This window comes from Sus scrofa, chromosome 7, assembly GCF_000003025.6.
Source record: "Sus scrofa isolate TJ Tabasco breed Duroc chromosome 7, Sscrofa11.1, whole genome shotgun sequence".
NCBI classification, from domain to species: domain Eukaryota; kingdom Metazoa; phylum Chordata; class Mammalia; order Artiodactyla; family Suidae; genus Sus; species Sus scrofa.
Window position 1 is genome coordinate 59,729,926 of NC_010449.5, and position 13,829 is coordinate 59,743,754.

The 13,829-nt window shown below is 49.7% G+C and overlaps 1 protein-coding gene across 1 annotated transcript in view; it reads right to left on the minus strand.

Annotated features, from left to right (window-relative positions):
* CD276 (CD276 molecule) overlaps window positions 1-3,985 on the minus strand; it is a 30,628-nt gene extending 26,643 nt beyond the window's left edge. Inside the window, exon 1 of the mRNA XM_021099076.1 lies at window positions 3,637-3,985. The gene's annotated coding sequence lies outside the window, so the exon portion shown is untranslated. The remainder of the gene's footprint in view (window positions 1-3,636) is intronic.

Genomic DNA, 13,829 nt, shown 5'->3' on the forward strand with positions numbered 1-13,829 from the left:
CCAGTGGTCCTCTCCCCCTTCCTCCTCCCAGAAGCTAGGACACAGCCATCAAGGCCCTAATGCTGCTGCTGCTGCCACCACATCCCCCAGTACAAAGCCTCCCCTGCAAGCACACATTCCAGGGTCTCTCCCCTGGAAGGCCCAGTTCCCAGGAGCCTGTGTTGACTTTAGGATGACCTGGGAGCCTCGCCTCCCAGAGGTGGTATCTCTCCCTTCTCCAAGGCTCCCAGCAAAAAGTGTTTCTCCATCCCCACTCCCAGCAGGTACCCTGCAGCCTACCCCTCCTAAGCCTCGGGGAGGCTAAAGGCCCAAAGCATGAGGGGTATGGAGGGTGCACCCATTCTCTGGACCACAAGGAGACTGAGGAATAATGGGGGTAGCTGGCCAGGAGCACTGGTGAGAACTGGAGGGTATAGGAGTGACTCCTGGAAGGCACGAGTGGGCTGAGGACCAGACCTCTTGAAGAGTTAGAACTCTTGCAGTGGTCCTGACTGGGCTGCAAGGACACTTAGTCTGAGAAACCCAGCTGAGGCCTGCCCTCTCCACAGCTTCCCAAATGAATCCTTTCTGCCTCACTGTGGGGACACTTAGCACATCTTGCGAGACTCCAGAATGACAGGTAAATCCTGTGCCTGCCTCCAGGATGGCACAAAGATCCAGGTCTGGAGACAGACAGCATCCTAGCTCCAGCATTTGCCAGCTGTGTGTCTTTGGGCATGTGACTCTCCCTTTCAAGGCCCTGGTCCCCCCATCTATGAAAGGAGCTAATGATACCCTACCTCATAGGACTGCTATGACGATTAAATGAGATGCCATCTATTAAGCATCCGCACAGCCCCACCCTCAAAACCTGAAAACCCAATGCTACTATCTGGAACCTCATACTGCAGGGGTGGCAGAACTGGGGGTGGCAGGCGAGGGTTACATAAAGCACATGTGGCCCTCTCTCAGATGTTTGATCCATTCTGGGCCAACAAAACCAAAAGAAATTTCTCAAAGATCACATGGACCAGTCCCCACCCTCTTTGCCCTCCCCCAGGACCTGACTATGCCTTTACTATTTTGCTGGTGGACCTCCCTGCCGTTCCTGCCCTGGGGAGGGGGTGGGAAAGGGCAGCAATGGAAGTGGCCACCCACTCAGAGGATATGCTCATGGGCAGTGACATCATTCTGCCCTGCGTCCTCCTCCCTTGACCCCATGACTCAGAGCCACAGGCTCAGGCCCTCCGTGGTTGTAATATAGGCTATTGGATGTGGGTCATTTTTCTTCACATAGTCCAAACACTGTATGTCCAACCAAGAAGCAGCCTGCGACAGGCCAGACACATTCTACAACACTTTCTAGAAGTCTCTATGGGTGTATGGAATCCCAACTCATGGCCCTATGCTCACGCTGTGTGTCTGACCCCAAACAGTAATGCCCAGCTCAGCATCAAAACAAAATCCTGCTCTAAAGAGTGGAGATTGATGACTCTAGAAAAGGTTCAGTTTAAGAATGGAGGAATTCCCACAGGAAAGGTCAAAAGTCAGCCTCAGCAGAATAAGGACACAGCCTCCTCAGAAAGGACAACACTTCCACAACTGTCCTTCCCACAAACATTCAAGCACCCAACCTGGCTGTCAGGCACCTGAGTGTCTCAGACATTCAGCCAAACTGCTTCCATCAGGTGCCTGGGCAGAGCTGCAGAGGGCCAAGGACAGAAGGAAAAGCAGAACCCCTTCTCACCCTTGGGCTTGTTTTAATGCAGGCTTCCCATCTCTAACAAACAAGCTGGATGGTCTGATTTCTTGGAACAGGGGAGTCTGGAGTGAATTGAAATGCTCTCTGAAAGCAGGCAGGAGAAACCACCAATGATGTCATTGGACAGAGAAAAGAACTCCAAAATCAGTCATGGGACCAATACAAGCACCGCTAAAGCCATTTAGTGCAAAGCTCACTCCCTCCAGAGTCCCCCTGCTGTGTAAGCCCTTAGTACAAAAGCTGATGTTCTCAGTGCTGGTCCGAAGCCACAAAGGAAAACTTCCCTGATGCCAGGAGTGTCCTGATATCAGACTCTGGTGTAAGTAATACTGGAGAGAAAGATTTCCATGCTCAGTGGTTAATATAAGTCTTAATGCTTAATCTCAGGAACTCCATATATCAGGGAAATGTATTCACCCGAAATATTCCCTTTTCCAAAAGAGCTGGAAATCTGAGCCACCACTCCTACCCTCAGCCTCAGAGCCCTCCACCCTTCCTGCCACTCAGATCAGCCCAACCCACTGGACATGTATAGACTTCAATTTCAAGTTTAGATGCGAATTTCCATCAGCGTCCAAAAGCACCCATCTATGTGCAGGCCCCCAAAATACAAGGAAGGCTGCACAGCATCAGATTTCCTAGGGACTTCTGGGAGGCCAGAGAGAATCAAAGAGGAGGCTGAACTAAATAAAGAACTCTCTTAAAAACAGAACAGCTTCATTACTTTCTAATAAAGACGCTAACTGCTAAAGACAGGCATGAAAGAAAAGGACCTGGGGCCTTAATTTAACGATAAAATCAGACTCATTTACAATTATCCACGTCCAATTTGAAGGTAAGTAGTTTTTCTCAATTAAGTCAAACAAACCCTCCTAACTCCCCGATCTTTTTTGCTTTCTTATTTGCTTAATATTTTCCTCAATGATAGATCCCATATCTGAGTCATCCATCACGCATTTCTCATTAGGGCAGGTCTGGCTTAGAAATAAATCCCCTTTTCTGGCAGTTCACTGCCTTAGGCCCCCAAACTTGCCAAATCGCTAGCTAAGCAGTGGTTGAGAACTTGGTCACCCTGGGATTCAATCCCCTCCCCCCCAAGTGTGCCCCCACCTTGGGTCCCTACCTTCCCTCTGTCATTTTCTCCTTCTCCATCCTACCCCACCCACCATCTCCCTGAGATTTCTCAAGCCCAAACCCCTCATCCCTGCTCCCTCGTGTTCTGCCTCCCACCCTCAACACCTATTCACCCCTTCACCCAGGCCAGTTGCATGTCCTCAGAATCCGTCCCCCTCATGCCCACTGCTGCTTGGAGAAGTCCTCCAGTTACCCACTCCTTTATCCTTCCGGGCCAAGCAGGGCGGATCCTCCTCCCGTTTCTAACCACTCACCCTCCCTTCCCTGGCAGCTCCCCCTCCTCAGAGCCGGTGGTCAGGTCGGGGTGTTTTCCTTTGCAGGGCCCCCCAGGAGTCTGCTTCCCTCTGAGCTCCAGCTAGCGGCTTCATGAAGCTTTCCAGAATCATCCACACAATGACAGATCTGCCTCTATTTGCCCTGTACACCCAAGGCCTTCACGATCACAGCCACCCGCCCAGCCTCCTCCAGCGGCTTCCTGGGTGAAGGCAGGTCCCACGATGTTCCAGGCCCGGCTGGCCAGAGGGGAGGGGAGGCAAGGCAGGGAGCGGGATGGGATTCCGGCAGCCCCCGGCCACCTCTGGGCCCTAGAGCCGGGGTCCTCCCGTGCCCCGAGGAGAGACCTGGGGTGGGGGCGCCCCGCGAGGTAGGGGGAATCACCGCCCGCTCTATCAGCAGGATCGCTGCTCCGCGGCCCGGGGCCGGACTAGGCTGCAGACAAAGGCCGCCCTGACCCGCGCGGGGCCCGCCACGCAAGCACTCACCGCGCCGCGCCGACTCCCGGGACTCGGGGACGCGGCGGAGCGCTGCCGAGTCGCTGCCGCTGTTGCCGCCGCCGCCGCAAGGCCGAGCCCGAATGGGGGTCGGGGGCGGCCCCCGGGAGTCCGAGGGGCGGGGCAGGCTGGAGGAAGCCGCGGGCCCGGAAAGGCCGCCCGGGTGAGCCCCAGAGGCCGGATTGGCCCCGCAGCGGTGGTTTGGGGCAAAGGCTTGAGCCCGCCCGCTGGGCAGGGCACCCGGCCGGGACCCGCCCCTGATCCGGGTCCGGGCCCGCGCGGGAGCTCGGGTGAAAGGGGGCGCTGATTGCATCTCAGCCCATCCCCCACCCTCCCAAGGAGCGAAGTTTATTTTCTGCAAGGAGGACAGGTGAATGGTCACTGACCACCCTGACTCCCCCTCCAGGCCACAGGCGGCAGAGCCGGAGCTCAGATCTGGCTGTCTTGACCCCCAGTCCAGTGTTCTCCGCCCCGCTCCAGCGTTAGCCGGGTACCTCGGCCTGGAAAGGGTTAACTCGACTGTGCGGCGTTGGGAGCTGCAAGGAGCTCTCTATAAATACAGTGTGTCGTGGGCGCCTGAGCCAACCACAAGGTAATTTCCACTGAGCTGGTTTTCCTCTCTTCCTTCCACCCACGGCCACCGGGCCAGCCCTGCCCCCAGCCCCATGCCAGGCTAGTGGCCAGCACAGGCTCCAAAAGGGGGAGCCCCTCTGACACGCGTAACCTGGGGCTCTGTCCTTACAGAACCCAGCTCCAGCCTGGGAGGAGATGGGGGCTCAGACTTGGACCTTACCTGGGAGGAGATGGGAGTCAGGCCTTGCCTTGGCACAGCCTGCCCTGGCACCTGTTCTCCATCAGTGACAGATAGTAACAGCTAAAGTGTGGCAGGCCTCTGTGGGCCACGATGGAGGTCAGGAGCTTTCTGTGTGGGATCTCGTTAAATCCTCACATCACCCCAACCAGGTAGATAATATTGTCTCCATTTCACAGGTGAGAAGGCAGACTCAGAAGAATAAAGGGACTCTAAAGTTGTGCTGCAGCCGGGCCCACCACCAAGGGGCTGCAGCAATGTGGGAAAGGGCTTAGGAAATATGTGTGACCACGTGGGCATCTCTGCATGTTAGCCACTCTTTTAAGCTCTTTACCATTTTTTTCTCATTTCATCTTCACAACTCAGTGAGGTAAATATTAGTTAACTTACTTAAGGATATCCAAGCATTAAGTGAAGGAACCAAGATTTGCTCCCCTCCCCTTGAATTTAAGTGCTGAATTCAAAATTAATTGTGGTGGGGGTGGTAGCAGTGATGCATGGGTATGTGTATTTTTGTCTAAGTGCACATGTGTTTCTGAATGTAAACGTGATAGCAGCTGTGTCTGTATGACTGCTCGTAGGGATCTGGCAGAGAATGGGGCAATCAAGGCCAGACCATCTAGTCCAGAGTCCCTGAAGGTCATCAGACTCCCCTCCAGTCCACGCTGTCAGCCCCTGGCCTCACAGATCTCAGGATGAGTAGCCCCTACTAGGCCCTGAAACCTGGAGAAGAAGCATCCTGGGGGAGAGGTGTCCCTGAGCGGAGAGACCCAGGAGCCCTGCAGCATTTGAACTAATCTAGAGGAATTTGCCTCACCCAAGAGTCAGTCCCGTGCCTTGGCTCTGCAGTGATGACACAGGTCTTGTCCCAGAGGACTTACAATCTGGCAGGGAAGGCACGACTCAGCTGTGAAGGAGACTGAAGGAACAGCATGGGACAGTTTATATTTGGGAGGAGGATTTTATGGTAATTGCTTGAGAGAATAGGTCGGGAGGGAAGGAAATGATATTGGCTCTTATTTCTGGAAGCATTGGCTTAAGAGGATGTTGATTCCCCCTAGAAAGGGCAAACAATGCAGGCAGGGGATAGACAGTGTGTCTGTAGGACAGGCTCAGCTGTGACTCAGATACTTGGCCCTGGACACAAACAGCTAGAGTGACCATCCCAGCACACCAGAATCTCCTCAAGTCAGAGAATGTTTGTTCTATGCCTAGTTTAAAATACACCTTTCCTCAGACTCCCTTGCAGCTAGAGGTGGTCACATGATCTAATGGGGCCAATGACGTGGAAGTGAAACCCACCGGTGGGGCTTTAAGGAAAGCCCTTTGTTAAAGGAGCTGGTTGACACTATAGAAAACCGCATGTTGATTCCTCAAAAAACTATAAATAGAATTACCATAGGATCCAACAGTTCTACTTCTGGGTATATCCAAAAGAACAGAAATTAGGGTCTCAGAGATATTTCTACACCCATGTTCATAACAGCATTATTCACAATAGCCAAAAGGTGGAAACAATACAAGTTTCCAATCAATGGATAAATAAATGTAGAAACTGTGTATAACAGCATATTATTCAGCCTTAAAAAGGAAGGAAATTCTGACACCAGCAACAACATGGATGTATCTTGCAGACATTATGCTAAGTGAAAAAAGCCAGCCACAGAAAGACAAGTATTGGATGAATCCACTGATATATGAGGTATCTAGAATAGTCAAACTCATAGAGAAGAAAGTAGAATGGTGGTTGCCGGGGACTGAGAGAAGGAAATGAAGGGTTATTGTTTAATGGATATAGAGTTTCAGTTTTGCAAGGTAAAAAGAGGCTGGAGGAGTTCCCTGGTGGCACAATGTGTTAAAGAGCCAGCATTGTCACTGCTGTGGTTTCGGTCACTGCTGTGACCCAGGTTCAATACCTGGCCTAGAGCTTCCACATGCCTTAGGAGTGACCAAAAAAAAAAAAAAAAAAAAAAGAGAGAGAGACTGGAGATTGATTGGACAACAATGTGAATGTACTTACTACTGAACCGTACACTTAAAAAGGCTAAGATAAATTTTGTGTTATATATATTTCACCACAATTTTAAAAGTTTAAAACAGCAGGCTTAGTTGGCATGAGCCTTTGCCTTTTGCCTCTCATTCTCCTTTCTCTTTGCGCCTTAAGTGCAGCAAGACAGTAAAGCAGCCATCTTGCATGAGGACAAAAGCTAAGCAAGAGTGGCAGAGGAGAAAGTCAGGAGAAGCCTGATTCCTAAAGGTACTGAGAAGCTGCTACTCAGTCCCAGACTGCTTCCAGCTCTTGGCCTGGCCCTTGAGTTGCCATTGTTCATTCAGGATTGATGGGGGAGGAACTGTGACCCTCCACATTCGTATCCTCCCCAGGCTACTTGGAAGGAAGGGCAAACCACCATTCTGGCAAAGGGATGGGGGGTTCTGACCCTCTTATTTACTCTCTCCCAAACTCAGAAATTCTGAGTTCATGGTGAAATTCAGAAACAATTTCCTTTTCCTTCCTCTTGTTTTTCCTTTTTCCTTCTTTTCTTTCTTTTTTTTTTTCTTTCTTTTTTTCTTTTTCTTTTTTTGGTCTTTTTGTCTTTTTAGGGCTGCACTTGCAGCATATGGAGGTTCCCAGGCTAGATCCGAGCCGCATCTGTGACCTACACCAGAGCTAATGGCAACGCTGGATCCTTAACCCACTGAGCAAGGCCAGGGATTGAACCCACAACCTCATGGTTCCTAGTCAGATTTGTTTCTGCTGCACCATGATGGGAACCCCTGTTTTTCCTTTTTCTTATAGCAGCCACTCTTGTGGCATGTGGAAGTTCCTGGGCTTGGGGTCAAATTGGAGCTGGGCCTATGCCACAGCCAAGGCAACACCAAATCTGAGCCACATTTGTAAACTATGCTGCCACTTGAGGCAGCACTTGATCCTTAACCACTGAGAGAGGCCAGGGATCAAACCCGCATCCTCACAGAGATGACATTGTGTCCTTAACCCACTGAGTCACAATGAAAACTCCCCTTTTCCCTCCTTTGACGTTAAAAGAACAAGTGTCTCCCTTATCTGTTTGAATACACTTCAATCCAGCAACTGTTTTCCTTAACCCAGCTTTAAAGTGGGGACTATACAGATGTTTCTGGCTCTTCAGAGCAGCTAAGCTGTCCACCTCTAAGAAAGCAGCTCATTGACCTGCCTCATCTAAGAATGATACTCAGAATCTTTCTATAAGAGAGAAAAATCAATTCTTGGCAACCCTTTTGGGTATTTTTTCCTAGGATCCCTGCAAAAGCAGTATCTTGGCTCTGGCCTCCCTCCACTCAGGCTTTTTGTCCCATATTACCCCCTGAGTGGTCTGAATTTTCAGGCCTCAAGTCCTTGATGTCTTGGCAAAGGCCGTATCCCCCAACCCGTCCTGCCCACTCATTTAGGGCTCCCTGGGCTGCCATCTGGAGCTAGCCGGCCAGCCAGCCCAGACTATCTAAGGCAACCACATTTCCCTAAGTGAGCAGATCCAGTGTAGCGTTGAATATGGTGCATGGCGACTACTACAGGTTCCTGCTTTCGAGTTTTGTATTCCTGGTAATTAAGTGTTGAAATAGACTTCAGGTGTCTGGACCCAAATACTTTCAGCTGGCAGCTTCCGGCTGCCAAATAACAGGAGCAGTTTGAAAAAAGAGAGGAACTGGAGTTCCCATTGTGGTGCAATAGGATCCAAGGGCCATGTTTCTGGAGCTCTGGGACATAGGTTCGATCCCTGGCCTCACACAGTGGGTTAAGGATACAGCGTTGCTGCAGCTGCATCATGGGTCCAAAATGTGGCTTGAATTTGATCCCTGGCCCAGGAATGCCATATGCCCATGGGGTGGCCAAAAAAAGAAAAAAAAGAGAGAGAGAGAGAAAGAAACTGATCTTCCGGGGAGGATCATCAGGAACAGTTTATCCTCACCCCTAACACACACTGCAAAATAACAAAACATCCCCTAACTAGGCCTGTATAACTAGCTGCCTTCATCCCACCCAGCATTGTTTCTTCATTATCTGTCCCTGATGGAACCATTCAGCCCCCTTCCCCTTGCCTCTTCCTTCTCCATAGCGCAGCTGACAGCACCCCCACTCCCAGGGATCCATCTCAGAGTCTGTGTCCCGCTGCGGGAGGGTCCCCATGGTCCTCCCATGAAGGGTTGTGCCAGAATTAAAGAACAAAACAAGAACATAAAAACTGCTCCATGATACCAAGGGAACTCTGTCATCATACTGGAAGTTTTGTTTTGTTTTAAGGGCCACACCCTCGGCATGTGGAAGTTCCCAGGCTAGGGGTCAGTTTGGAGCTGCAGCTGCCAGCCTACAGCCACAGCCACAGCCACACCTGCCACCTAAACTATAGCTGATGGCAACGTTGGATGCTTAACCCACGGAGTGAGGCCAGGGATCAAACCCACATCCTCATGGATACCGGTCAGGTTCATTTCCACTGAGCCACAATGGGAAGTTGTTTTTACCTAATTAATGGCTTCGAATCATGTTCAAATAGTTGAGTTATCAGCACTTGTAGGACCCTGAGAGAAGGTGCCTCCTTCAATTTTACAACAGAGGTGCCTCCTTTACGGCATCCTCTCACTGGCCTTAATCTTAGGTTTAGCTTGTGGCAGACTCAGAGAAGCAAGCACAGAACGGGACAACAAAGTGTCCCAAATGGAAGAATAAGGCATGGAGAACAAGAGGTCCAGCATCCAAAGTCAGCAGTGGAGACCCCGTAAGGAAGACAGTGGATAAACTGTCTTTCAAGTGGATGAACCATTTGAAACCCGGAACCAACCTCAATCCAGGTGCTGAATCGTAAGTACTATTATTGCTGTTTTTAGCCACAGGTTCTTATGACGGTCATTTGTTTTTAGTTGGACTTGAGACATTGTGCTTGGGTGTCTTCACAACATCTTACCATAGTCCCAGCCCTGGTGGGGACATTACAGTCCCAGTGCGGAGAACAATCTATTCGTTCCTCCTTGATGGGTTGTTCTTAATCTGCCGGTTCCTCATGTCAGTCCCTAATTTCTGGGGCAAGATTGACTGTAAATTTAGACCCCCTTTCCCTGCCTATCTTCTCTCAGCCCACTGTCCTTCTCTTTGGGAGAAATACAGTGTGTGTTGGAAGAAACCTCTCTTGGACCATGTCATGACCATTGCTAGGTCTCCACTTGGGTCCCTGATCCTGGAGAAAACAACCAGAGTCAAGCTGTGCAAGCTGGGGTGTCTCTAGTCAGTGACCAAGGTTCAGTCCTCTTACAGGTTCCCTCCCTCCCTGCTTCTTCCCACTGGTTGGAAACCAAGCTTTCTTCCTTCCCACTAGCCCACTTTGCCCATGGTTCGTGCATCAGATGTGGGGTATTATTTCTTATTGGCTTAACTACTTTTTCCACGTTTGTGGCTAGCAGTTGCCAATGAATACAATCTTGCATTTGTTTTCATAAAACAGGACTTTCAGCACAATAACATAGTTGGCATCTAGAATCCTTTCCTCATTTTTCATGATGAGATCATCACAAACACAACTTCTAAAGAAATTACTACAAGCAGACTTTCCAAGGAAACCTGACACCTCCACAGACAAATGGTGATGGATCCTGGGTTTCCAGGAGGGAACTTCAGCAGCAGCAATGACTCTCCACTCAGGGAGATGTGTGGCTACCCCTAATTACGACCCCAGCCACTAGATTCCTCCCCTCACCCTAGAAATTCTCCCATCAGTTCTTCATCCTTCTGTTGGGGTCAGCACTGCTGTCAAAATGTGGTTCGTTTCCATCAGTCCACATCCTCCACACTCTGTAAATACTCACACAGCCCCATTCCCTCCCCTCAGGGGAAGGGAGTCTATCAGAAGTGGGTCTCTCAAACTGGATAAATCCAATTACTTCCTTCTCTAAGTCCCCATAAAGGTGCAGGTGCCGATTTCAACCCTGACCTGATCTGACATTCCCTGCCCACTGTGTTCTCTGCTTGTCACATGCCGTGTCTCCACAGGCATTTTGAGAGCTCCCTTGGAGCAGGAACCCAGGCTCACTCTTCTCCAGGTTCCTTCTCCATGCTCCTTCAAAGTCCCACATGTTGTGGCTGAAAGAAAACGAACTCTGGAGTGAATGTCTTATCCCTGGCTGGCAGGACTGGGATGTAGACAGTACCGAAGGCTGGAAACCAGGACACCGGGGCTTACCTCCCAGTCCTGCCAAGGACTAGCCATATGGCTAGGGTATGTGGGTCCGTTGTTCAGGGTCTCTGCCTCCTTTTCCTCTAAAAGAATCCTCCTGGGCTTCCCCGCAGCTGGACGTTTCTCACTGAGAGCTGCAAAAATATTCCTTTCTAGACCCTGGGGCAGATGGGACTGATGAAGCAGGACATCCGACCGTCATGGACAAGTGGTCGGCTAAACCAAGAAGGAACTAAGTTTGCCTCCAACTTCCTTGTTCTTATTTGTTTGTTTGTTTTTTTCAAATTCTTCCCTCCCTTGATGACTTTAGCACTTGCTACCCCGAGCCCCCTCCTGGTGAGAGATGGAAGGGCAGCTGAAGAGGGCTTCAGTCCTCACCTCACCCTAGATCTGCAAGGATGCTCCCTGAGCTTGGAGCTAGAGGAGGAAGCGGGCGGGGTGGAGGAGAAAGCGGTGTGTGCTGGGGCTGTGGAGATCAGAGAAGGGTTCCCAAAGGAGGTGGGCTTAGAGCTGACCTTGAAAGAGGGGAAGAATTTGACAAGTGAACCTCATCAGGGTCCTGCCCAGGCCTGGCACATCTCCAAGACAATGCAGGTTGGGACCACCTTGATCTGATTACCCTACTGGTGTGCCTCATGGGTTTGAGAGGAGGAAAGGGGTCAGGTGATGGAGGCAGAAGGGGAAAAAACCCTTGAAAAGGGCAGAGCTGGGAGGGAAGACGGAGCACCTGGGCCCACATACTTGCCCCCCCGCCCTCTGGTGCTGTGGGTGATGGGTGGCTGTTCCTGTTGAGGCAGCATCACCTATGCAAGGACATCACTCTAGTCATTCTGCCTTTGTCCTGAGGTCAGTCTGTTTACTCTCTCTCCTGATTGATTCTCTTTCTTGAAGCTTTTTCCACTTCTAGAACACTCTGCAGTCTTACTTTTCATCTCACGGGCTGTTCCTTCTAGTCTTCTATGTCAGATGCTTCTCTTCTCCCCAACCCCTGAGTTCTAGGGAACCCCAGGACTTAGTGCTCAGAACCCTTTTCTTCTGGGTCTACACCCCCCGCCCCTGATCATCTCATCTCTTTATAGCCTGTCTGTGCTCCAAGAACTCTCTGGTGCAAAGCTTCAGCGTGGACTGTGTCTTGAATTGTCTATTTCCAGCTGCCTGCTTGACATCTCTATTTGTCTCCAGTCAAATTCATGATTTCCACTACCCAATCTTACCACCAGTGAAACAAAATAAAGTCATTTCTCCGGCAGCCTTCCCCAACTCAGATGACAGCAATGCCATTCTTCCAATAGCTTAGGCCAGAAATCTTACAGTTGTCTTTGATTTTCTAATCCTTGCAAACCCAGTTCACCAATCTTACTGGAGCTACCTTTAGATATATTCAGAACCAGATGAACTTTTTTTTTTTTTTTTTAAGGAGTTCCTGTCATGGCTTAGTGGAAACGAACCTGACTAGGATCCATGAGCTCTGGCCTCGTTCAGTGGGTTAAGGATCCGATGTTGCCATGAGCTGTGGTGTAGGTCGCAGATGCAGCTCAGATCTGGCGTGGCTGTGGCTGTGGCTGTGGTGTAGGTGCCTAGAGATCTCTGAGAAGGCAGAAAGGGACAAGATTCGGAGCCTAGAGAGAACCACTCCTTCCTTGGGCTGGAGGAAAGAAGTTGATGATGGGGTGATAAGGATGAGAGATGGGAAATCAGTGGAGGCCCCATCGAAGGCTCCATTTTTTTTTTTTTTCCTGTGAAGTAGAAGACAGAGCAAGGAAAGTGAGTGAGTGAAGCCTGAGAAGAGAGTAAAGATTTGGGTCAGTGGTAATGAGCATGGGAGAGACTGATCCTCTGGGACACCAGCATGGCTTTTAAACAGTGATGGAGGATCATGGTTTAGAACAGCAATAATGGCATATCCTCTTCCCCCTCATCTGTTTTGGGGGTTGCAGACAAAAATCATAATAGGACAGAGAGCTGCTCTGAGGAGGCAGGAATCCAGGTCTCCAAGTTCAGAGTCTATGCCTTGTCTTGCTGCCCCACCATGGCTGAAGCCACTGGACCCCAGCTCCTCCCTAACATCTGGCCTCCTCATGACTGTAATTCAACCCGAGTGTGGCAGAACAGGTTCCTGGGATTAGCATGCAGGAAGTTTATTTTATTTTTTATTTTTTTGCTTTTTAGGGCCACACCTGCAATATATGGAAGTTCCCAGGCTAGGGGTTGAACTGGAGCTGCATCTGCCAGCCTGCACCACAGCCACAGCAATGCCTGATCTGAGCTACATCTGTGACCTACAACACAGCTCATGGCAACGCCAGATCCTTAACCATCAAGTGAGGCCAGGGATTGAACCTGCGTCCTCATGGATACTAGTCAGATTCATTGGCTCTGAGCCATGATGGGAACTCTGTGGGAGTTTTTTAAATTAATTTTTTTTTACTATGTTGGTTTACAATGTTCTGTCGATTTCTGCTGTACCACAAAGTGACATTCTTTTTCTCACATTATCTTCCATTATGTTCCATCACTAGTGATTGGATATAGTCTCCTGTGTTATATAGCAGGATCTCATTGCTTATCCACTCCAAATGAGATAGTTTGCAACTACTAACCCCAAACTCCCAGTCCATCCCACTGCCTCTCCCTCCCCCTTGGCAACCGCAAGTCTGTTCTCCATGTCCATGAGTTTGTTTTTTCTCTAGATAGGTTCATTTGTGCCATATATTAGATTCCAGATATGTGATATCATATGGTGTCTTTCTCATTCTGACTTACTTAGTATGAGAGTCTGTAGTTCCATCCATGTTGCTGCAAATGGCATTATTTTGTTCTTTTTAGTGACTGAGTAGTATTCCATTGTATATGTGCACCAGTGGCATTATTTTGTTCTTTTTTATGGCTGGATAGTATTCCATTGTTTATATGTACCACATCTTCTTAATCCATTCCTCTGTCAATGGACATGTAGGTTGTTTCCATGTCTTGCCTATTGTGAATAGTGCTGCAGTGAACACAGGAGTGCATGTATCTTTCTCAATGAAAGTTTTGTCCAGATATATGTCCATGAGTGGGATTGCTGGATCATATGATAGTTCTATATTTAGTTTTCTGAGGAACCTCCACAGTGTTTTCCATAGTGGTTGTACCAGTTTACATTCCCACCAACAGTGAAGGAAGGTAGG